General features: G+C 35.7%; 1 pseudogene; it reads right to left on the minus strand.

Annotated features, from left to right (window-relative positions):
* Positions 1–458: 458 nt before the first annotated feature.
* Positions 459–26,992, minus strand: LOC142643101 (putative cytosolic oligopeptidase A; annotated as a pseudogene).

Here is a 26,992-nt window from a genome sequence, read left to right on the forward strand (position 1 = left end):
GCATGTTAGTCCACATGTGCCACTTTACACAAAACGAATGGCAGAATATATAATTCAAATAAAATAATGAAGCATGGATAAATAGGTTACGATAATCGATCATATATCAATTTTTTTTCTAGCTAAGTCCAGTTTGCATTTTAAAATTGCATTATCAATTGTCCATTAAAACACCTTAAATTTGCCAAAGGCCTTATATCTGAATTGACACCTCTCCATGTACAAAGTGTTTGGGGGTGTAAGAGAGAAAAGGTTCGAGCTGCGGAGTTAGCAACATATTGTAATTATCTCTCTCAAAAAAAAAAAAAAAAAAAAAACCTCAAATTTTGTTGGAAAGCCTTCTCTGCCTATAACTCCGTGAGAATTGCATTGGTCAAGTGTTGCCAAAGACTACCTAATCCACTTCCTGTTTACAACTGGATGAATGTATCTATACATGTATCCATATTACGATTTTTCTATATTCTCCGCCTATGTTGACGCGAGGACTCTGGGGAGGACTCCGATCTTCGCTTCAGTAGATGTGAGGACTCTGGGGAGGACTCTGAGGAGGACTCTGGGGAGAACGCTGAAGACACTGAGGAAGACTCCGGAGGACACCTTACTCTAATGCTCCTGAGCAGTTCCTTTGGCAAAGGATTTCTCCCACAGAAATCTCTAAATACCTGGATGCAATAACATAGTCATTGTCAACATCAAATAAGAGTTGAAGCAATTAAGCTAAGCATTTGCATCCAAGTTTGCAAAAAATGTTTTATCTTTCCATCTAAAAAGTTAGATTATCTATTGTACCATATCATTTTACAATACACCCAACATCTTGGTACTTATTTTTAGAATTCATTAAAATAATATATATACTTTCAACCAAAAAAACTCAGCGAAAAAAAAAAAAAAAACCCCTGCTAATCTCCTCCGCCACAACAACCAGAAAAACCACCGCCATCACAACCATTGCAAACCTAAAAAAATTCAACCCATCTCAGCCTAAAAAAAGCCATAGGAAAGCTAGCCAATCATTGCTGTTCTCAACACCGACAAACACCAGCTACCAGTGAAAGAAATCTGGGTCAAAAGCCCAAAATTATCGCGGTAGACACAAATGTTCTACAGTGATGTTTTTTTTTTGTGACGTTCGAAAATGTCGCAACAGAGCCACTCTTTGACAAACCTTTAGTGACGTTTTCTAAATAATATAACATTTTCCTACATTTAGGTACGTGTTTGCAAATTATCAATCCCATAGCAGTTGTCCTCTTGCTTTTTAGCAACGTTTTTAAAACATCACTATAGGGTTGATTATTTGTAACATTTCCATAACGATTGATCTCACCCATAAAAAAAAAAAAATTAAATAAATAAAAAGCAGCTGATCTCAACCACCATACCATCGTTCACCAGCCATATCCCATATTGTCGTTCACCAACCACCAACATTGAAACTCAATCATCACCACCTGAACCCATATCGAACCAAATCACAACCCATTGACCCAAAACCCACTGCCACAAAAATTACAACCCATCAATCCACAGCCCAACTGTCAATCCATATTCACCCAAAGCAAATCTACAATCTTAACCACCAAAAACTGTTGGGTTCTAAGACCTTTAGGTTTAAATGTATTAGAACTCTAATTTGTAATGTTAGCAAACCATGATCAAAACGTTTTAGTTTTGTTTAGACGTGCTCAAAGTATGTGTCTTTTATGTAAAGTTGGAATCGAGTTGCTATAGGATTTACTGTGTAAATCTGTCTAGCCCGATCGATCGAGAATTAGACTCGACCGATCGAAAGTCATGCAAATTGTTTTCTGCAGAATTTTCCAACTCAGTCCAAGCCCGTTTTACGTGTAGAGTTTTATGTTTTACCCTAGGTATAAAAGGGAAAACCCTAACCACGTTTTATTAATGCTCTTTATGCTGTGTGTGTGTGAATCTTTTATGAGATCTAGAGGTGTTTGCTTTCACATACACTTAAGGTTATCAAGATCTAAATTGATGTCAAAAGTTTGGTGATCAATTCAATTGCAGATTCAAGAGCTTAAAGATATACAAGCGGGAGTGCTTGTGCTTGCTGGAAATTCAAGAAAGAAGTAGTCCGTAGACTCGAAGCTGTCACGTGGTCATGGTAGTAAGTTTCCTACTCGGAGTAGCAATAGGATGTTAGTAGTTTAAGTCACTTTTGTGTAAACTTCAATTTTTTCATAGTGGATTTAGTTTTACCTTGAGGATAGTTAGGTTAAATCCTCCCCAGGTTTTTTACCGGTTTGGTTTTCCTAGATCATCATATCATTGTGTTCTTTATATTTCCGCTGCTTTGTATGATATGATTTATATGTGTTAACCTAAATTTGCATAATTTATCTAAGTTAATCACTTGACTAAATAACTAGGTTAAACTGGTTGTTTTAAGGAGTCTAAAAACGTACAAAAACTGATCTACAACCACAACCATACACACCCAAAATGGCAAGGGAGAGAAGATAGAGTCGGAGAGTGAGAGGGAGAAAGCTGAAAGAGGAGAGAGTGGGGGGTTGAGAGAGGAGAGAGAGAATAAAATAAATGATTTTTAACTTTTTAAGTTTAGAACCAAGTCACTATAATTTCCATAAGTATAAAATAAATTTTTTTAGCAATAGCAACCCAAGTAATGCATGTGTTTTGTGGTTTAATGGTATAAAATAGCAAATTGGGAGTTCTAGAACTACCAATGCTAATGCTCTAATTATGATAAAGTCATCCAATGCTTATTCCACTAGGAAGCCAATAAAAGAAGAAATTTTTTAACCTCTTTTGGCGCCTTGCCACCTCCAAGGGCAAGGATGGTGTCTCGGAACTTGGTCCCCATTGTTTTCATAGCCCCTTTCACAACCTCATCCTGTTGTAAGACATAAAAATCACTCCCAATATAAAATGAGTACGACATAAGAAGAATTTTCAAAATAAAAAATCACTCCCAACATGAATGTAGTAAGACATAAGCAGAATTTTCAAAATGTTACGAAGCTCTGACCGCTAATTGTTAAAAGAAAACACATGAAAGACGCACAAAAATAACATGCCTTCCAAAAAAAAAAAATTGCAGCAATGTTTAGTCTCTAGAATTATGTCACACTACATCACACAAAGATTGAAAAGTGCACATAAACATTTGTATGCAAGGTTGATGACCCTAAAATGACACTTCAATTTGGGATGTTTGTCTCAAGTCCTAAGTGGATGCCCCAAGTGGCACAGACAAACAGCCCTCCCTATCACCATGGTCTACAATCCAAAAATCTTTATTATATTGGAAGGGTACAAAGCTCCAGGTTTAGATGGTTTTACTATGGCTTTCTATCATCATTGTTGGAGAGTAGTGGAGAAAGACGTTTTAGCTGTCTTTGAAGAGTTTTTTCAACATTATAAGTTTGAAAAATCTCTTAATGTTACTTTCATCGCCTTAATACCAAAAAAGAATGGCGCCTCCTATATCAAAGATCTCTGGCCTATTAGCTTGGTGGGAAGTGTGTATAAAATCTTGGCTAAGGTTTTGGCAAATTGCTTAACGGCTTCAAAGTGGTCTTATATCAGTTGATCGCTGAGTCTCAATATAGTTTGTGGGTGGAAGACAGATCCTTAATTCGGTTCTTATTGCAAATGAATGTGTTGATAGTCAAGTGAAGAGTAGGGTTCTGAGGGTTATCTGTAAGCTTGATATTAAGAAAGCTTACGATCATGTGAATTGGGAGGCTCTTTTGGATTTGTTGAAGAGAATGGGCTACGGGGAGAAATGCTGTAAGTGGATTTGCACTTGTATATCCACAGTTCAGTTCTCTGTATTGATCAATAGGTCTCCAGCTAATTTTTTTGGTACTTCAAGGGGATTGAGACAAGGAAACCTGTTGTCTCCTATGTTGTTTTTTATCGCGATGGAATTTTTCAGTAGGATGTTGAAGAGAGTTAATGGTGCTGCCTTAATCCGTGGTTTTAAAGCTAATGGCAGGAGGGGTGGTGGGGAATGTGTTTCACTTCTCCTGTTTGCAGAAGATACTATTCTATTTTGTGATGCAGATGTGGAGCAAATCCTTCATGTTCAACTGTTGTTACTTTGTTTTCAGGCTGTGACAAGCTAGAAGGTCAATGTGCAAAAGAGTAAAATGGTTCCAATAGGGGAGGTAAATGACGTGCATGCCTTGGCTGAGATATTGGGACGCAGGATTAGAACTTTGCCTATGTCTTATCTTGGCATGCCGTTGGGGGCCTCTCATAAATCACCTTCAATTTGAAATCTATTCTAGAAAAAATTGAGCGAAAGTTGGCTGGGTAGAAGAACTTGTATTTGTCTAAGAGGGGTAGATTGACGCTACTCAAGAGTACGTTATCTAGTCTTCCTACTTAATTTCTACCACTTTTCACTATTCCTACTCATGTGGCTAACAGAATTGAAAAGTTGCAAAAAGACTTTCTTTGGGGTGATACCAAGACTCATTTGGTAGGATGGGATAGAGTATGTGCGCCTATGGCCAACGGTAGTTTAGGTATAAGGAAAGTAACTACTTTCAATAAGGCTTTATTAGGGAAATGACTTTGGCAATTTGGGAACAAAGAGAATCGGCTTTGGAAGAGGGCAGTAGCTTCAAAGTTTAGGGAAGAGTGGGAGGGATGGACTTCTAAGTTGGGTAGGGGAGTTCATGGGTATGGTTTATGGAGAGGTATCTTATGGGTTCGGAGGATTTTAGCCAAAATACTTAGTTTGTTGTTGGGATGGGGAATAGAGTGAGATCTAGGCAAGATGGGTGGTGTGGGGATCAACCTTTTCAACTGGCTTTCTCGAGGTTGTTTAGTATTGCCATTGACAAGGAGGTCTTTGTAGAATCTTCTTTGACAAGGCTAGGTGTGGGGGAGAGAAGAAGTTAGGATGATCGTTTCATTCGGGACTTTAATGATTGGGAGATGATTGAAGGGGTGACCTTTCTTCATATCTTGGGAGCCAATAATCCTTTAATGGATGTTGGAGATCGAATGAGATAGAAGTTGAAGCTTAATGGGGATTTTGACATCCAGGGGTTTTATAACAAGTTGCAAGGTTCTCCTTCTGTTGTCCTTCCCTAGAAGGGTATTTGGAGAGCTTAGGCTCCTCGGCATGTTTCCTGTTTTGTTTGGTTTGTTGCTTGGAATAGCATCCTTACAGGTGATAACCTAAGACTTAAGGGGTTTGATTTGATGGACTGGTGCATTATGTGTTGTCGTTGTGGGGAGATGGTGGATCACTCACTACTTCATTGTGAGAAGGCTTATAGGTTGTGGAGTTTTATTTTTACATCTTTTGGTATTTCGTGGGTCATACCTAGAACAATTCCATATCTGCTTTTTGGTTGGTGAAATTAGTTGGAGAAGCACTCGTCTAACATCTGGAATTTATTTCTGTTGCGCTTACTATGGTGTCTTTGGAAGGAGTGGAATTGGTAGCTTTTGAGGACTTGGATAGTTCCAAAAATCAAATGCTTGCTTCTTTTAGTGGAACTCTATTCGACTGGTCTCGGGCTTGGGAACTCACGACTAGTGATTTTCTTCCTTCTTTTCTTAGTTCTCTGCTCTTTTGTAATTAGTTTGCAACCTAGTTTTCTTTTGTTTCTTTTTTCTTTTCTTGTAAATGTAGGTTTGCTTGGTGCTTTTCATGCATAAAGCAGCCTTTTGTGTGTGTGTGTGTGTGTATATATATATATATATATATATATATATATATATATATATATATATATATATTATAAAAAAAAAAAAACTAAAATTGGAGATGATCCGCAGTAGGTAACAAAATTGTGCATCCAAAAATGCATTGCAATGGACACTGCTAAATCTTCAACGAGGTGCCCTAATGCATCGTCATTTAGATAAGGCACTACAAATAGAAAGATCAACCACGTGCAATATGGAGATGTGCTCTTGTTTAGAAACTGTATCCTACATGCATAAATTAAAGTATAATAGAAAAAATGAATGTAAGTGACACGACTATGAAGGCCTATCTTTTCAGGCAGCTCTTTTGGACTTACCTCCTCCTGATTCAGTCCAGCCTCCTCAAAGGCAGAGAATGCATCTGCCGACATCACCTCAGACCACTGCCAAATGCAGAAATATGATTTCATGGTAAATTTAGAAGGAGGAATAAAAGAAGCGTAGACATACAACAATAGAAAACATGCCCACAATTCATGAAAGAATTACATAGAATGCGAAAGATAATTATGAATACTATAAAAATAAATAAAACCTTGTAACTGTAGTATCCAGCTGCATATGAACCTAATATTCACAAAAAGTTTAATAAAGGAAACTATCGAAAGGTGGTTAAACAAGCAAAAATAATAATTAGAAAGTAAATCTGAGAGTGAAAACAAACCTTCAAATATATGAAGGCAACTACAAAGAGAACTATCTCCTGGTAGTAGAGGGACCACGTGCGTTCCTTTAGAAACCCTCCTATAAAAATCAAAGATGGATTCTGACCCACCAGGAACGTAATTTGTATGCAGCTCCAAATCTACAATCGCAATTCTTATCTGCAAAATTATAATGAATGCTAAGAAATTAGTAAGTCAATAGTGCATATGAACATCATAGAAATTTCAATTTATTATTTCCATAATCATGTAACTGAGCGACAGAGGTTTATAATTGCGACTTCCATGACAAAAATGCAACATCAAAATCAGGATAAACAGTAATCTTAGTCTCGTTTATAATTTAGAAAATTTTGGGAAAAAAGAAACATGACAATAATTGAAATAAGGGATTGAACTCAAACTTTAAATAATTCCACTCAGACAAAATATCCAAATTAACTAGGAACATCTTTAAAATGACTCCTAAAGAAGTACTTACCATACTAAACATGCTTAAACACTTCCTAAATCAAAAGAGTTTTCCATCATGAAAAAAATCCCAAATTAATAGTTGAGTACTCAAACCAGCCTTCCCTCATATCCTACAAGCCTTCAAAGTGGGCTGCCGGTTACATTTCACGTTAGCATGAGATCAAAGCTTTCGAATACCCATTCCAACACTACCCTGACATGTGTCCTTTAATTAAATTTAAATGTAAGATTAAGAATATTTGGAGGAAACGGAGGAGATGATTGCTTAATATGGCACAACCATAGTGTGGTTAAGAAACAAAAAACCACTTTGGAAACCTAAGGTTTAGTCAAAGTTCAAGAATAAATGTCCTTAGTAATTAGGTCATTAGTATTTTAGTTTATGTTCAATTTGTAATTGTTGGGTATGGGCCATGGTTGTGGGCTTTGAGTTTTTTATTTTTAATTTTTATAAGTAATTGGGTTTCAATTTATTATTAAGTTTGTCTTATTAGTTTATGAGTCTTTATGTAATTGTGGTGTGCCTTTGTATCAAAACTCCTTTCCCTCTCCCTTGTGTGTGTGTTTGTTTTTAAAAAAAGAAGTTTATGAGTCTTTATAAATGAACTTTGGTTAAATTCAATTAGTGTTTGTTTACTGGTCAAAGTAGGCATGATCAGGTCCTATTAGGAAACGTTTAGATGTGGGGTCTGTTATGAGTTGAAACTAGGGGTAAAAGTATACTGTGAAGTATTTGCCTGATGGTTTTATTGAGCATTTGAAGGCTCGCATGGTTGCCAAAGGGTATACCCAGACATACGGTGTCGACTATGTCGAGACATTCTCATCTGTTGCTAAAATTTCTCCTGTCCTGATTTTGAGCTCCTTGGCTGCTAATTTGGGCTGGCCATTATTTCAATTAGACGTTAAAAATGCCTTCTTGAATGGCGATTTGAAGGAAGAGGTGTATATGGAGCAACCACCTAGGTTTGTTGCTCAGGGGTAGTCTAGAAAAGTTTGTAGGTTGCATAACCATCTATGCTCTTAAATAATCTCTCAGAGCTTCGTTTGGTAAATTCAGTGAAGCAGTGATAAAGTTTGGATTTCGATGTTGCAACTCTGATCACTCTATTTTCTCATACGGTGTCGACTATGTCGAGACATTCTCTTCTGTTGCTAAAATTTCTCCTGTCCTAATTTTGAGCTCCTTGGCTGCTAATTTGGGCTGGCCATTATTTCAATTAGACGTTAAAAATGCCTTCTTGAATGACGATTTGAAGGAAGAGGTGTATATGGAGCAACCACCCAGGTTTGTTGCTCAGGGGTAGTCTAGAAAAGTTTGTAGGTTGCATAACCATCTATGCTCTTAAACAATCTCTCAGAGCTTCGTTTGGTAAATTCAGTGAAGTAGTGATAAAGTTTGGATTTTGACGTTGCAACTCTGATCACTCTGTTTTCTCATACCTCTGCAAGAGGAAAGATTTTGTTGACAATATATGTTTATGATATTATAATCACTGGTAATGATCAAAAGGGTATTGATGATTTGAAGAGATACCTTCAAAACTCCTTTCAAACTAAGGATCTAGGTACACACTTTGTTATTTCTTTGGTATTGAGGTAGCACGATCTAAAGAAGGCATCAGTTTATCACAAAGGAAGTATATGTTGGATATTTTGGAAGAAACTGGCTTGTTAGGATCTAAACCAATGGAAACTCCTATGGATCCTAATGTCAAATTGTATGAAGATCAGGGGGAGTTGTTATCTAATCTTAAGAGATATCGTCATCTGGTTGGTAAACTGAATTATCTCACAATTACTCTCCCAGATATATCACTTACAATCAATGTTTTTAGCCAGTATATGAAAGACCCTCGCCTTCCACATTGGGAGGCAGTTATTCGGATTGTGAGGTATCTTAAAGCACATCCAGGCCATGGTCTTTTGTATAAAGCTAATGGTCACCTGTGGGTAGAAGCCTATGCTAATGCTGATTGGGCTGGATCGCCGTCAGATAGAAAATCCACTACTGGGTATTGCACTTTTCTCGGAGGAAACTTGATTACTTGGAGAAGTAAGAAACAAACTGTTGTTGCCAAACCTAATGCAGAGGCTGAATATAGAGCCATGGCACACACATCATGTGAGCTTATATGGATTAAGCATTTACTTGAGGAATTAAGATTTATTGTGAAGTTGCCTATGACTAAGCATTGTGATAATCAAGTACCAATTTAAATTGCCTCCAATCCTGTGTTCCATGAGCAAACCAAGCATTTTAAGTAGATTGTCATATTACTCAGAAGAAAGTAAAAGATGGTGTGATTGCTTCCCCATATGTTTCTACAAAGAGTCCAAATTGCTGATATGTTTACCAAAGCTTTATGTAAAACTTGTTTGAGTTTTTGATGTGTGCTCTTTTTATAAGCTATTATCTAGTCTTACCACTGATGCCTTTTCTTGGGAGTGTATATGGCGTATTAAGGTGCCAAAACGGGTGTCTTTTTTCTTATGGACAGCAGCTAATGATGGGATACTCACCATTGACAACCTTATTAAAAAAGGTCAGTTTTTGGTTAATAGGTGTTGCTTATGTTGCTGCGATGGGAAATCAGTGGATCACCTACTACTTCATTGTAAGTTCTCTTATGCCTTATGGTGTGAAGTTTTTGCAGTGTTTGGGATTCAATGGCTAATGCCAAGGTCAGTGAACTCTTTTTTCTATATTTGGAGAAACTAGTTTGGAAAGCATCGTTCAACCATTTGGAATATGGCATCGGCATGTGTAATGTAGTAAGTTTGACAGGAACATAATTCCCGCATTTTTGAAGATAAGGCGAGAACTTTGGAACATCTAAAAAGTCTACTTTTTCGTACTTTGTTTCTTTGGGCTCGTGTTTGGAGGTGTACGAACTGTACTGCTGTATCTGATTTTTTAGTTTCTATTTCCTTTACTTCTTGATTTTCTTTTATTTGGTTCATTGTTCAACGTGTTCACCATCGTGAACATGATGTTCAATTATTTTCAATAAAAGTCTTATTACTTATAATAATAATAAAAAAGTAAAACTTTTTTGGGTTTATTATGTAACAAGCTAGGATTGTAAGATATATACTCTCCAACTTAAGGGGGAGTGTTATGAGTTTAAACTAGGGGTAAAATAGTAATGCTATTGCACTCCTTTATATATAAATAATATTTCATGTGTTAAGGTTAACTTATCAATCCCTAAACACTTTCATCTTAACAACAAGGTCTACATAAGAGCACTTGCACAAGTTATTGCAAAATTGAAAAAGTGGTCTGTTTTATGCATTTTTGCTCAAAAACTACCTACATCAGTCCATATATAACACAATATATATACATTATTGCTATAGTAGGAGCAATTGTACTAGTCATCATAAAAAAGAAAAAGTGGTCAGTTTTACATATTTTTACTTAAAAACTACCCACATCAGTTGGTCTATAACATTGTACATATACAAAATTGCTACAGTAATATCATATATTTACAAAGTTACTGTAGCTTTCTATTTGATTATTTAAATCTTTTTTTCTTTTTCCTCTCTCACCCTCGTCGAACTCTCTCTCTTCCTTGACTTTCTCTCTTTCCCTGATTCTCTTCAATCTAGAATAAAGGGTCTTCTATTGAGGATGTAAGAGGTATTTCCAAAACTTTATAGAATCAATTGTAATAAGGGGTCTTCTATTGAGGATGTTGTGAACTTTCTTAACCAGAGGCTTCATTAGGATCTTCAATTTTTACACTTTTCTGGATCTTATCAATTCTATGCCTCTTAATGGTGAAGGACAGGACAAACTATGTTGGAAATTGGCAGGGAATAAGAATTTTAAAGTGAGTGAGTGCTATCTCTACCTTTTCTCTACTCCTGACACTTTTTTCCCTTGGAAACTTGTGTGGCATTCAAAGATCCCTCCTAGGGTTGCTTTCTTCTCTTGGACCGCCGCATTAGGTAAGATTTTGACTCTTGAGAACTTATGGTATAAGGGTGTCGCAATTGTAGATTGGTGCTATATGTATAAAAAGAGTGGGGAATTGGTGAACCGTCTTCTTCTTCATCGTCCTATTTCTTATGAATTATGGTCTATGGTGTGGGCTCTATTTGGTCTTCTATGGTTTATGCTGTATAGTGTCACTGATTTTTTTTCAAGTTGGCAAGGTTCCTTCGGTGGACATCGGGGCATTAATCTATGGAGGGCTCTACCACATTGTGTCCTACGGCAAGAACGGAACTCAAGATGTTTCGAAGAAAAAGAACACTATTTTGGAACTTAAATCTCTCCTATTTCACACTCTGCTGGAGTGGAGTTAGTCCTTTAATCTTTTTCCTTATTCTTATTTTTTAGAAATACTTGAGGTTTTGAGGATCGAGGCTTCTATCACTCTTTGTCTCCTTCTTCTGTCATTAATTTTCCTTGGAAAATGGTGTGGCAATCAAAGGTTCCTCCTAGAGTAGCGTTCTGTACTTGGACAGCTGCTTTAGGTAAGATCTTAACTACAGAAAATCTTTGGAAGAGGCATATTGCAGTGTTAGAGTGGTGCTTTATGTGTAAAAGGTGTGAGGAATTAGTGGATCATCTTCTTCTTCATTGTCCTATAGCATATAAGCTGTGGTCTATGGTTTTTTGTTTGTTTGGTATACATTGGGTTATGCCGTATAAAGTTAGTGAGTTGTTAGCTTCTTGGCAAGGGAAGTTTGGTAGATATCAAAATATAGGTTTATGGAGGCTTATGTCACATTGTTTTGGTGCTTATGACAGGAGCGGAATGCTAGATGCTTTGAGGATTGTGAACGGTCTATTCTTGATATTAAGTTTTTCTTTTTCCGTACTCTCCTTGAATGGAGTTTAGTTTTGCTTTCTTATTCTTGTTTTTCTCTCCCGGATCTTATTGATCGTTGTAATTTGAGTTCTTGATTTGTGCCACTATAGTACACTTCCAATGTACTAGGTTGGTTTATTTTTAATAAAATTTCTTACGCTACTTATCAAAAAAAAGAAAAAAGAAATACTTGACCATTGTAATTTAAGTGTTTGATGTACTATTATCCATGTACACCCTTGGAATACCTAGATTTTTGTTTAATATAATTTGTCTGTTATTTATCACACAAAAAAAAAAAGGATTAGAAGGTGAATTCAAATGAAGCAAATTTCAAAGAATTATCCACTATGAAAGAAAGTTTAGATAGGCTATCGGTCATTCTTCTAGGGTCAACCCCCATGTTTCTTCAAACTTAATATTTATTTCTTCTTTAAATCCCTATGGATCAAGCACTAGCCAGGTGCCTCCACAGCAAGCATAACCAATATTGGGCTCACACATCATTGTTAGTTTATGAGTATTTGTGTGTGGGCTTTGGTTCAATTCATTGAGGATTTAGTTACTACTCGAAGCAGGAGTCCTGCTACTTCTATTAGGAAAAGTTGCAGCTTAACGACCTTATAAGTGGGGGTTTTTTTTTTTTTTTTTTTTTTGGTGGAGAAGTGTGTAATTTTACTCAAACAAAGATGTATTTTATCAATTAAACTACCAAGTGTTTAAGTATAGCGGCATGTTGCCTTTTATGGTTCTTTTATCCTTTTCTCCTTTGCCTCTTTTTGATATTCAGTCATTATTCATGGTACTACTCACACGTAACCTAAATGTGCATTGTTAACGCATACTATTCCCCTCAAAACCCTAATCATTTTTGAACCTTAACCCCTTTTCTTTTATCAAAGTTCTAAACCATAAATTCACAAATCCCCCTAGCTCTATGCCTACCAAAAGCACATCCCAATTTGTCCTACGACTTTGCTAATGAGTTCTAGCTCAAATCGTACTTTTCCTATAAAAATGACACGGAGGGTCAGATCATGGAATCAAACTTCACTAGGTCCATTTATATCCTATCAAAAAAGAATTATTTGTATCTTCCAGTCAAAGACAAAAAATGAGGTGATCACAGCAGTAGAGCACCTTGAAACACCACCAGACCCATACAAATACATATAACTATTTGGTTTCCCTTGTTTTTCATGATTTACGCTAATATGGAATCAATGTTAATATCCTCCCTCCAGGTTCTAACAATTTTATTGTCAAAGCTTCTAATTCAGGTATTTCCCAATCCATTAAATTAAAAAGATGCATTAATCATAGCAATAAAGGAAAACTTGCTTGCTTTATTGTCAAGCTGATAGACACCACATTTTTTAATACGAAAGTCAATCTCACAAATTATGCGGCAGTGCTCTCTATCTCTATTAGAAGTTAGAACATTCTAAAGATTTCTAATGCCTTTAATTAGCGCCTCTCTAAGACCTAGATGCAAATTATTATCAATTAAGACAACACAATCTCCCCCAAGTTACCTAAATTCCAGATTGTTTAGGTATCCAAAATGGGAACTGGAACATCGTATGCCACATAACATGGAACATGAGTTGAAATGAAAACCCAATACAAAAAACACACCAAAATTAATGAAGGATATATGACTAATACATGGCAAAAGAAAGCAAGGAAAAATAACACCGACCAAATACACTGACCTGATTAAGACGTTCTATGCTTCCCAATAAACCCTTAGCGTCAAGGAAATTGAAACAACTAAATTCATTGAGACTCTTGCCGAACTCATAGTGCTTTGCAATGCCCAAGAAAATATTCCTAAAGAACCCATTAGTAAAAATTAGATGATGAAAAGCTAGTATGCAACATGATAGCTTAGTTAGGTATAGTATAGGAAAAGCCTTGTCTCAATATGGATCAAAGTTCCTATTATATCCAGTGCACAAATGAGAAGTTCATGAAAATTTAATGCCATAAAGCTTAGTATCCATGAAGACAAAAGTTACTTGTGATAACACCATTTTTCCATGAACTGAGAAGAAAATTCGGCAGCATCCAACTCTATCCCTCGAATACCAGCAACTAGGCTCTCATCTTGCTTAGTCAGCATATGCTGGAGTGAATGACCAAATTCGTGGAAGACAGTCACAACCTGCAAAAAAATCATTAATGAATTTGACAACAAAAATTATTTCAAACTTCAAAACCCAAGTAATTATCTAGCATTTTTCAATGTTTTTTTAATCTTAGCGTTTGGATATCGCTTATTTTGCTGAAAATTGAAAACAATAAAAAAATAATTTTCGGTTACTGTTCATACTGATAAACACTGTTTATATGCCTTGATGCACTGTTCATGACATGAACAATGCACCAGGCACTAGTCCCAAAGAAGAAAAGAAAAAAAAAAAGGCTGAAACGCAGAAACACAGGGCTGAAGACGCAATTCAAACGCTCACTTAGGACTACATTATATACCATAACCTAAAAGCTTATGTAATTGGGTTTACTTACCTCCTTAAATAACAATAAGCTTGGTTTTCCCCCAACTGGTGGTGTTAGATTGTACACGAGGAAGGCAAATTGGCAACCTATCACATGACATAACACAATTTCGACCAAAAATCCCAGTCATCCATGTACTTCTCGTTTTCCCATATGGTCGAGCATATGGATCCAAATAGAAGTAAGCAATAGGATTATGTGAAGAATCTTTGACACAATAGAATTTGACATCATCGTGCCAAACCTGAACATAACAATCGTATATATTAATGGAAAGTGATAGAAAATATAGCAAAGCACAATGTAGCAACTTTATTTAAAGTATAAAGTAAGTAATATAAAATACCGAAGCTAAATGATCAACTTGCTCAATATTGATTCCAAATAGTGTCTTCGTAAGGTTGAAAAGGCCATCTAGAACTGCTGGCAAGGATAGATATGTAGCCATCGATTCCTGTAGAATACAAAAGAAGGAAACACTTAGTACTATGTTTGGTATATATATATATATATATATTTTTTTTAATAATGAATTGGAAATGACTGAAATTGATAAATAATAAAAGGGTGAAAAAGAATGGATTGAAAATATGGCTAGTTTTCTCTAGCGTGTTTGGAGGTTTATAAAAGAAGGAATGGAAAGGACATATATATATATATATGTATTTTACTTTTACAGCCTTCACCCTTTACTCAAAATAGGGGTATATTCAATATTTTGCTTCCATAACCTTTGGCTTGGAGAATAATAGATGTTGCTCTTCTTGTAGAATACAAAAGTAACAAAACAAAGGCAGGAAACACCCAAATTTCTCCAAGCAAGTAACAAGAAAGAAAGCAAATTTTGGCAACATTAAAATTAATAGTTAATCAATAAAACTTATTACTTATCAAAAAATTAATACTTAATCAAGTACAATACACACATATATTAGAATCATATAAGCTTTTGTTTATTTCAATCATATAATCTTATAAACTTTAGCTTTTACTGTTCTCTTTTTACTTTTCCTTTTTTAGATTTTTTTTTTTTTATAGAAGCTTAATGTAAAACCTATTGTTAGATCAATTAATAGAGCCTAAACAATGCATAGCTTATTTTGAAATTTACTGAAAGAACTAGTTTCTTTCATGGAGTAAATGTCTTGCACACTTTATTATAATATTTCATCACATTAGATACATGTGATTTCGGTTTTATATGTATGCTAACTACATTTAGAATTTGGTGCCTTACTTTCAATCAGGCTAGTGCCTTTTTGGACCTTGGTGCGATAAGGTCACCCTTCAACTTTAATTACCTCGGTACATATGCTAGTGCCAAATTAGGTATAATTTATTAGAAATGTCATATGAATAAGAAAACCATGACATCCAACTTGAAATTTAAGCCTGTTATACATGATATAGTTATTTAATTGTCTTAAAACAATGTGATTCAAGAAGGGTTTGTCTCTTAAAAAAAATGAAATAGAGATATTAAATAGTATAACATTGATATATAAAAATAAAAATAAAAGAAGCAAAATGTGTAACTTAAACCTCACCTAATTTTATGTTTTCGGGTCTTATTTTAGTTTTATTTGAATTAAATTGATCAGTTTGGGTTAGTAATAAAGCCCAAGAAGTCCAAGTCCAAGTCCTATAAGGAGTTTTAGATAAAGTCCTAATTCAATTAGGAATAGGTATGAGTCTTCTATTTAAAGAGTCGTAATGCTTTTTATTGAGATGGTCAATGATAGCATTTTCAATTAGAGCTATGAAGCTTTGTTTACGGTTTGTGTGATGAAAACTATTGTGAGGTATGGTACCAAGGAACCCTAAGAGTGATTCCTAGATATTTATCTTTTCTTTAATAGCACTGTTCACGGTTATCGTTCATAGCACTAGTCACAGCAATCCAAATCTGGTTTTTCTCCTTTGTTTCACCCCCCCAAACCCTATTAAACCTTGTTCCCCCTTGTCCTATGTCAATTTGGTATTAGAGCAAGGATTTTGCAACATGTCTACGTGATCGGGGACATCATTTAGGGGGAAATGGAGCGACAGTGAACACGATGATGTTCTTTTTCAAATCTTGGCACAAGTCAATGGATTTAACCTACGATGGAATGATTTAGAGAGTCAACTTTCTAAACCTAATTATAAAGAAGTGGAAGGTACAAAAGGGGTAACATCCAGAGACAATAATGGTGAGAATGATAAGAATGGAACAAAACAAACCAGCAAATAAGGGTGTCAACACCAATCAAGGGTCTAACTTGAAAGGGTATCGTACCCAAGGAAGTACCACAGGATCCGATTCTTGAGTGGACTAGAGATCTTTTAGAAAGAAGGAGATACGAACCTTATGATACAGCTGGTGATATCACAAAGAAGGTAAGGATGGAGGTTCCAGACTTTGAAGGAATGGTTGATCACATGGCATTCTTAGATTGGATTACTTCTATTAAGGAGCATAAGGAGATTAGTCCAGCCGCCCATAGGCACATGGCAAGAGATGAAGGTTAAGCTTCGAGAAAGATATAAGCCCTCTAATTATCAAGATAGGTTGTGTGAAAAACTTTCTAACTTGAAACAGGGCAGCATGTCAGTGGCTGAGCATATGCAGAAATTTGATGAACTTAAGACTAAGAGTCAAGTAGCCAAAGAGCCTTGCCAAACACTAGCATGATTCAAGACTGGTTTGAGGGCTGATATACGAAGGGAGACGCTTAGACAACCTGTTTATAATGTCAAACATGCATTCCAAGTGGCTCTAAGCATGGAGGAATACTTGAGGTATCCAATTACTAGGAAAATTGGGTCACAAACCAGGGAGACAACATTTAAGAAGTCTTTTGAGTCAAGTAGTGGTGCTAAACTATTTAATCGGTCAAATAGGTCAAAACCATCTACCAATTTGGCTGATTCTAACGGCAAAGGAGTTATGTCAAATAATTCCAATGGAAGAAAATTTAAATGCTTCAAGTGTGGTGAGGTAGGTCATATGGGTAATCAATGTCCAAAGAAGAGAAGCTTACACATTGGAGTTGAAGATGAAGAAGAAGGAATACAGCAAGAGAGGATCATAAGGAAGATGCATTTGATTATGGAGCGTTCATTGCAGATGACTTGGAGGAGAATGAGGAGGATATTTCTCTTGTTTCCATAGTGAGACGTATTTTAGCAGCCCCTAAACTAAGGAAAGAGGATTGGAGGCGAACTTCAATTTTTCACATGCTGGTTCGTTGTGGAAACCAAGCTAAAAAGCTTATTATTGAAGGGGGATGCTGAATGTTGCCTCATCTACCACGGTTGAAAGCCTTAAGCTTTGGATTGAACCTCATCCTCAACCATAAAAAATGGCTTGGACAGAAAACACCTCTATTCTGGTAGCTCGTACATGCCTTTTTCTTTTTCTTGTGGTATTTATAGTGATTCTATCATGTGTGATATTATTCCTATGAAAGTTACACACATCCTTCTTGGTTGAACTTGGCTCTTTGATTGAAATGCTAAACATAATGGGAGAAAAAATACCTACACTCTAATAATTGGTAAGAAGGAGGTCGTTTTGAAACCCATGACCTTAACCGAGATGAGTAAATTCAAAGACTCAAAAGCCTAAAGTTATTGAAGGCAAAAAGAAAAGAGATATGGAAAACACTACCAAGCCACTCCATGCTCTTACCAAGAAGAACTTTCAAGTAGAAAGCAATAAGGCCGATGTTGTCTTTGCTATAATTGTGCGAGAGGTAAAGGAGCCAACTGTGGGTTGTGAGGTTTACATGCCTTTAGAGGTGTCTATTTTGTTGTCTGAATTTTCTGATGCAGCACCGGGAGAATTTCCCAATGAGCTTCCTCCTTTACGTAGCATCCAACATGCGATCGACCTTGTACTGGGATCTCAATTGCCTAATCTTCCAGCTTACTACTGAATCCAAGTGAACATGACCTTAAGAAGCAAGTAGAGGAGCTGCTGTCCAAGGGATTTATTCGAGAAAGTTTGAGTTCATGTGCTGTTCCAGCTTTGCTTACACCTAAAAAGGATGGCTCTTGGCACATTTGCTTGAAATTCGTGTCATTAACAAGATTACAAGTACCAATTCCGGATTCCTTGACTTGAAAATATGCTAAATGTAATGGCTGGTCCTACTATTTTCTCCAAGATTAATCTCAAGAGGGGATATCACCAAATAAGCGTAAGGCCGGTGACGAGCGGAAGACCGCTTTCAAAACAAAAGACGGTCTATTTGAGTGGCTAGTCATGCCATTTGGACTCTCCAATGCACCAAGCACATTCAAGCAGTTCATGATGCAGGTATTCCAACCATTTATTGGTCACTTTCTTGTCATTTATTTTGATGATATTCTAATATATATAGCAAGACCAATGAGGAACACATTTTTCATCTTCAACAAGTTATGAGAGTTCTCCACCAAGAGAAACTGTATGTGAACATGAAGAAGTGCTCCTTTATGAAGTCGGGTGTTTTGTTTTTGGGCTTTGTTGTATCTTCTAAAGGTGTGGAGGTGGATCTAGAAAAAGTCAAAGCCATTCAAGATTGGTCAATTCCTACTACTTTGAAAGAAGTTAGTAGTTTTCATGGGTTGGCCACATTCTATAGGAAACGCTTTATTAATAATTTCAACACCACATGGCTCCAATTACTAATTGTTTGAATGAGGGTCAGTTTGTTTGGACAAAGGCAACATTGAAGGCTTTTGAAGAAATCAAGCAACGGATGATTGCAGCTCCTGTCTTAGGCCTTCCAGATTTTTCTAAAGTTTTTGAAGTAGCTTGTGATGGCTCTCAAGTGAGCATTGGAGGTGTACTCAATCAAGAAGGATACCCAATTGAGTACTTTAGTGAGAAACCTAATGATGCAAAGCAAAAGCACTCTAACTATGATAAAGAGTTTTACGCTGTGGTTCAAGCACTTCACCATTGCGTCACTATCTGATTTCTATGGAGTTTGTGTTATACTCAGACCATGAGGCTCTCAAGTACATTAACTCTGAAAGAAAGTTACACTATCAACATGTAACACATAAAATAAAGTAGCTGATGCACTTAGTCGAGTGGTATTCATTCTTTCTTCAATGGCAGTCCAAGTTGTGGGTTTTGATTTGCTAAAGCGGGACTATCCTTCTTGCAAGGATTTTAGCATTATTTATGCTGATTTGGTGGCTGGACAGCATGCTGAGTATTTTGAATTTTCTTTGCATGATGGTTATCTCTTTAAGCATACTCGTCTTTGCTTGCCTAATACTTCTATACGTGAACAAGTTATTCGAGAATTACATTTAGGTGAAGCAGCAGGATATTTTGGGAGGGATAAGACCATAACAATGGTTGAATACCGATTCTATTGACCAAGCTTAAAGAAGGATGTGGCCAGAATTGTTTCAAGATGTCAAATTTGCCAAGGAAGGGAAAGAAGAAAAATACAGTTTTATATATACATCTTCCTATACTACATGAACCTTGGCTCACTTCATTGCATGTTCTAAAACTAACATTGTAGATGTTGCCTTATTGCTATACTGTTCTTTAAAGAGATTGTCCGTCTTCATGGGTTATCCAAAACTATTGTTTCATATCGAGATGTGAAGTTTATGAGTTACTTTTGGCGTACTTTATGAAAATGTTGAATACACAGCTGAAGTTTTCTTCTTTGTTCCACCAACAAACCAATGGTCAAACCAAAGAAATTAATAGGAGTGTGGGCGATATTCTCCATTGTCTTGTGGGAGGTCATGCTTCTAGTTGGGATTAAATTCTTCCTATTGTTGAGTTTACCTATAATAGCTCTGTGAACAGATCTACAGGCCGTTGTCCCTTTGAATGTTGACAAGTGTACTCCCTAGGAAACCAATTGACTTGGTTCCTCTACCTGATACAGCCCATCCTAGAGTTGAAGCTGATGCTTTTGCTAAGCATATTTGTGACATACATGATGAGATTAGAAGAAGAATTGCAATAAGCGATGAAAGCTATAAGACGCATGCTGATTTACAAAGATGATTTGCTGAATTTGAAGAAGGAAACATGGTTATGGTGCAGATCAAGCCTGAACGCTATCCTAAAGGCGCATACAAAAAGCTTCATTCAAGGAGTGTTGTTGCCAACAAGGTTCTTAAGAAAATCAGCTCTAATGCTTATGTCCTTAACTTACCAAAAGGTATGGGTATAAGTAATGTTTTTAATGTTGAAGATCTTACTATATATTGTGGCCATGATGATGATGAATCTGCTGATGCAACAACTGTTCAACTTCCACCAGCACCAAGATTGAAAGAAGAGATTGAAGATATTGTTGATCATCAAGTGGTTTCTACTAGAAGTGGAGGTTACGAAAAGTATCTTGTGAAATGGAAAAGGCACCCGCTTTCAAATTGCACATGGATCACAGATGAGGAACTTCAAGCGATTGATCATGATCTTATGACAGATTCTATGCTTTTAACTCGTCGGGGTCAAGTTCTTTCAAGCCAATGAGAGATGGAGGACCATGGCAGCAACCATTGAAGACATAAAAGGCCTCCTAAGAATTAATTAGTTTTAATTGTCAGGAGTATTTTCATAATTTTATCTTTCCTGAAATGGGCTGTTCTAATAGTCCATTAGGTCTTATTTTAGTTTTATTTGAATTTAGTTAATCAGTTTGGGTTAGTTTTCCCATAAAATTAAATAATTATTTTATGGTCATAAATAAACAATTGCTCATTGTTTAATGTGGTTTCTTTGGAGAAAGAAATAACAGGTGTTTTGAAGATAATGAGAGATTCACGCCAGAACTTAAGTTATTTTTCTTTGGAACCTTATTGGATCGGTTGTCTGCTTTGTGAAACCAATTACTCTCTTTTTTTCTAGATTTTCTTGATTTGTGTAATTTTCTTGTACTTGATTTGTTGACCCCTTTACACTTCTTATGCGCTAGGGCATCTCTTTTTTTATATAAATAAATCTTATTACTTATCAAAAAGTTTGGGTTGGTAATGAAGCCGAAGGAGTCCCAAGTCCAAAGTCCTTATTAGGAGTTTTAAATAAAGTCCTATTTCAAGTAGGAATAGGTACAAGTCTTTTTTTTAAAGAGTTGTAATGCTTTCTATTGAGAGGGTTAATAATAATATTTTCAGTTTAGAGATATGAAGCTTTGTTTACGGTTTGTGTGATACAAACTACTCCAAGGCGTGATGCCAAGAAACCTAGGAGTGATTCCTAGATATTTATCTTTCCTTTAATATTACTGTTCACACTTACTGTCACAGCACTAGTCACAGCAGCCAAAACTTGGTTTTTCTCCTTTGTTTCACCCACCCAAACCCTATTAGACCTTGTTCCCCCTTGTCCTACGTCAATAACCTAACAAATATCCTAATCTCCCTTCATCTTGAAACAAAGATATAGTTACAAAATTTGAGAAATATATGTCAAATGTAACTTACAATTTGACTAGTGGAATTTGGATTATATCTTAATTTTAAATCAACATGAAATTAAATGTAAATGTATGTGAGTGCACATGTAAAAAGATCTAACCTCATTGATTGTACATGATACATCACGAACCGCATTAATCCAATAATGGAGGTCCCAAAATTTCAAATCATCAGCTTCTTGTGCATCACATTCCTTACAGAACCTTTTTATATATTCCAATTCTGCAAGGATAAAACACACAGTCTAGTCCTTAGCTATTTCCAGCTTAAAAGATATCAGAAATAGTCGCATTGAAAAGTATTCTAGGAATCTAGTCATTCATTACGCAGTGGTCAAGATGTTGTAAACTGTAGTCCTTAGTCTATATGGGTTTAGTGGGTTATGCATAAAAAAAAAAGGTTATATAGAATTAAATGGGGTAGGAGATTCAAATCATAATTCTCCATATAAAGAAGACCGGACAATGCCACTAATTTCATATCCATCCAATAGTTTTGAACCCACAATCTCACTCTCACAAGGGGAGTTAATGTCATTTAAAATAAAACTCATTTGCAATTATTAGAATATAAATACCTTGAACTGCAACATTGTAGTAAGCACTGCGAAGTTTTTCTAAAAGCTCTTTTGCTTCTTCAAGAGTAGCCACTTTGGTTAACATGCTTACCTGAAAAATATAATAATTAGCAATTCTTCCAAAATAGTAATATTAAAATAAATAAATAAATAAAACATACCTCGGCATAATTTTTGTAATTGAGAAGCTTAGCCTTTTCCAATCTAAGCTTCAAAATGTCGTCAATTATTTTTGTATTATCCCGAACTCCAGCAGAGGCACAAGTGTTATACGCACAATACATTTCTTCACGCAAAGATCGGTTTTCAGCATAATAGCAATCCTCTAATGTTAATATCCAAGGCCCATTTTCAGCATTAGCATTTTCATGACCCTAATGAGATACATTATATATGCATAAGATAAGATATACCTGGGGAACAAAATAGACTTGGGGATCAAAATAGATATTAAATAACCAAAGGAAATTGATTTCAACAAAGAATACCTTAAACATTGCTCTTTGTGCAAATAATTCAAGAAACGTAGGAGCAAATCCTACAACATGATTCTTATCTATAATTAGTTTTTCATCAAACTTCTTTTTGTCTTCCATAACATTCTCTACAAATTTTTGTGATAGTCTTGTCAAATCCTGTGAATGAAAACAAGATTAAAAGAAAGGAATGGCTAGGCCAAGTGAACAATTGAAATGAAATGACAAATATAATCATCAACTCTCTTATTTGATCAAAATAATTTGACATATATTGCTTCCAAATTAGAGGGAAGGAAGAAGTGTATATAATTTTATGTTAAATCCATCCCTACCCTCCCCAAATTAAAAAATAAAAATAAAAGAGATAGGAAATACTTTTTTGCAGGGTCAAACAAAATTTTCCTCCATATACACAACAAATGTCATGGCACATAACAACATATCATTGTGCCCTGCATGTACTTATTCTATAAAAAACAAAAACAAAAACAAAACAAAAAACCAACTTCCAGGGAAAGCATAAATCAAAGAAATGATAAAAATTGTTAAGTAGGTTTGATCCTTTTCCATTAGATTGGAGACATTAACAACCATGCCCTTGTTTTGTGATGAGACATATTGTTAGCTTCACGCACAATTATACAAACATATAACAGATTTGGAATCTAATGTAAAATAAAATGAAACAACCTAGAAGATGAGAGATGAAAGAGCGCCCTTAAAAGCAAACCTGTTCAATTTTGTTCAATAGCTCTCTTTTATTATCTTCAAGCTCAACACCATTAAGAATTGCATTTTTCATCTGGCCTGCATGTAAACGTGTAAAGAACTTACTATCAAAAATCATACAGCACAAGTCCAGATTCCAATCCCATAAAATTAACATGACAGGACAAATTTCAAGATTCAACAAAGAAAAGATGTGTAAGATCTTATTAAAGCAAACATGGTATAAAATTAAGGAAAGATGGATGTTGTTTCACCTATACTAACCCAAACCATTGCAATGGAAGAAAAAAAATTCCTGAAAGTGGTTTTTTTTTTTAACAATCTCTACCAAAAAGTTTGAAACAATATGCATAAGTGCACACAAGAACAAAATGAGGAAAACACAACGCACAAAACAGAAGAATTGGAAAACCTCTTGACTAATTATGATGAAAGCTACTTGAGGTACTCACATTCTACAACACGCTTGCGAGCATCGCTTAGTGTCTCCCAATCATGAGATTTCCGGATAGCTTTAAATGCATTGTAATTTGTTTTACTTTGATTCAACCTCAGTTCAAACTTAACCTCCTCTGGCTGCAAACCACAAGTAAAAGAATACAAATAGAAAGGTGAACAGAAGTCACAAAGCATGGAGATAAAATCAAGTCCAATAACAATTGCTCAAAGGAGTGCTAAATTTTCTAGCCTAAAGGTTCTTTGGCAGAATGTAACTGATGCAGCCATGGAAGATTAATTTGCTACCGCTCTGCAAAAACACTTATTCAAGAATTATTTTAGTCCAATTAAAGTAAAAGTCATTTGGTTTTAATGGTCTAAGTATGAGTCTTTTAGGTTAAATCAGTTTTTTATTTAGGTTTTTATTTCATTAGCTATGGACAATTTTATATACAATTGCAAATCTCTAATTTCTGTCATTCCTGTGAACTAAGGGTATTTTGGTAATTTAGATGAGTCTAAGAGACCAGGATTTATTTTCTTTGGATCCAAGTTAGTATTTAATTAGGTTTTAATTTAGTAGTCAAACCAAGAGTCCTAATATAAGTAGAAGTAGAATTCCTAACTCGAAATAGCCTCTAAACACCCTAAAAATTTCTATCTAATTCTTCTTCTTTTCTAACTCTAAACCCACCACAACACATTTATGCCTCTGGCTTGTAATTGTAAGTTTGAATTAGTGTACGTATAAAATGGCACTACAAGGACATAAGGATACCTGAACTTCTTCAATGGCAGAACTGAGCTCAGGAGAATCCTTGAGCAGTTTGAGCTGGATAACAATATTCCAGCCAAAGACAAGCGGTTCACTATCTTCTCCAATGGCACAAGGAACTTAGTCCATAATGCCTCCACTGACAGCTCCAATGGCTCCACTAAGAACGGCTCCACTGACAACTCCAATTCGATCAAATCATGCTCCTAGAAAACCCATTAAGCCATTATCAATAACTAACAAAATTTTCCATAAAGAAAAAAAAAAAAAAAAAAAAAAAAAAAAAAAAAAACCTAACAAAATTCAAATCCCACAAATTAGAAACTCAGGAACAAAACGAGTGACACAACAAAACAAACAGAGCACCAATACCAAAAACAGTCCAATGGGCTCAACCAACTTGACAAAAAGCTTATTGCTTTTCCTTCTTGCCTTATGTCTTAGCTTTTTTTTCCCCCCTAACTTAACAGAAACTAGTTTTTTTTATAAAAGATAAACAAACTATAAGCTTTAATCACACGTTCAGCAAATAAGCTACCATAAACTATATATTTTGTCTCATATTTAGCCAGCAAATAGCTTTATAGTTGTTTATGTTCAAAGATATAATTTCATAGTTTATATCAAAACCTCTTGGTAATTTTTATGTTAAATTTGTGACAAAAACTAAAAAGTAGCTTTTTTTTAAAATAAATTATAAAATACACTAGTCTTGTTAAATTTTGAAAAAGTTTAGACAAACAGCAAAAGCCATTTTTTTGTTGTTGTCAAACACAACAACCAGAAACCAAAACACAAATAGAAGAAACCCACAAGCTTCTTCAAGAGTTCACGGATCCCTGAGCGAATGTGTTTGGGTTGTAGGACATCAAAGGGTGGGAACTCAAAGTCTTGGAGAAGAGGGTTATCATCAATGGATTCTTCGTCAAAGGAAGCTGCAGCCGCCAGTGAGAGGGAATGAAGAAGAGTGAAAGAAAATGTAGTTAGTTTGGAGGTAGAAGAAGAAGAGAACAGAGATATGGGGAACTTGGAGAGGAAGATAGCGCTAGGGATGCTACAAATATATAGTTATTTGTAATAAATAAAAATTATATAAATTTTTTTTCAATCACATGTCAATAAAAAAAATATTTATTTGTTTATTTATTATGTTGACCATATAATTAAATTAAATTGGGAAATGGAAACTGTTTAGGGGATGAAAGGGCAGCGAGTGTGTGATGTGCGCGGGAGTGATAGACTATATATAGCACAAACATTTTTCGATTATATATTATAGTGTACTGTATACTACTATATATAAGTTACGTTTTTGCCCAAAAAAGTGTATGTTTTTGCCAAGAAGAGTTGTGGGGCATTTTGGTCTTTTTGAAAGATAGCAATGACTAATGAGTAAAGAAAGATGGTGATTGATGAATAAGTGAATGTGGGGTGAGAGAGAGAGAGACTGACAGAAGAATATACATGACTATTACTATTCCAATTAGCTCAACTGGTAAATTATCTGATGGTTGTATAAGAGATTTTAGGTTCAATTCTTGTCTACACCAAAAAAATTGATTGATATCTTGGTCTAATGATAAAGAGTTTTTTTTTTTTTTTTTTTTTTTGAACTCGAAACGATTGAAACTTTTATTTCACTAAAAACCAAGGGTACAAAGTAAAGCTAGACCGAAACATCTAGCATTGGGGGGGACTATCAGCGAAAACATGTTGCAATATCCCAAAGAGATATGAAAAACATACTGTCTTGAGAGAATTTTCAACTCCGCAGCGTTTAAGCGTTGGTATTACTCAAGCAATCTTGTTGCACTTTCGAAAATCACCTTCGGTTGGAGCTAGACCTTCTCGAAGTAAAATCTATTCCGGGCATTCCATATCATCCAAGCTATGATGGACCACTTCTCCAGCTCCGCGGGACTAAGTTTTTGTTGCATTTTCTGGAAGAGTAGAAAGAAGTCGATAGCCTCATTCCTACATTTATGGATGCTACCTTTGAATAAGGCCCAAACGTTCCACGCCAGTGGACACTCCCACAACACATTGCTGGTTGTCTCAGTTCGGTGGCCACATAGTTCACAGTTTTCCTCGATTTTTATTTGTTTCTTCTGTAGGTTCTGCCTTGTTGGTAAATATCCTGAACAGGCCCTCCATAGGAAAGTGCGGACTTTTGGTGGCACGTTCAGCTTCCATATTCTCCTCCATGTTTTTCCATGATCATGCACCAAAGAGTGTTCAGCGTGGTAGGGCTGCTTTAGGCGTAGGGCAACCTGGTATGCACTTCGAACCGTGAATGTCTGAGCCTTGTTCTTCGCCCAGACCAGCCTGTCTTGGGTGTTTTGGTGGTTTAAAGGCAT

Source organism: Castanea sativa, chromosome 7 (assembly GCF_040712315.1).
Source record: "Castanea sativa cultivar Marrone di Chiusa Pesio chromosome 7, ASM4071231v1".
NCBI lineage: Eukaryota > Viridiplantae > Streptophyta > Magnoliopsida > Fagales > Fagaceae > Castanea > Castanea sativa.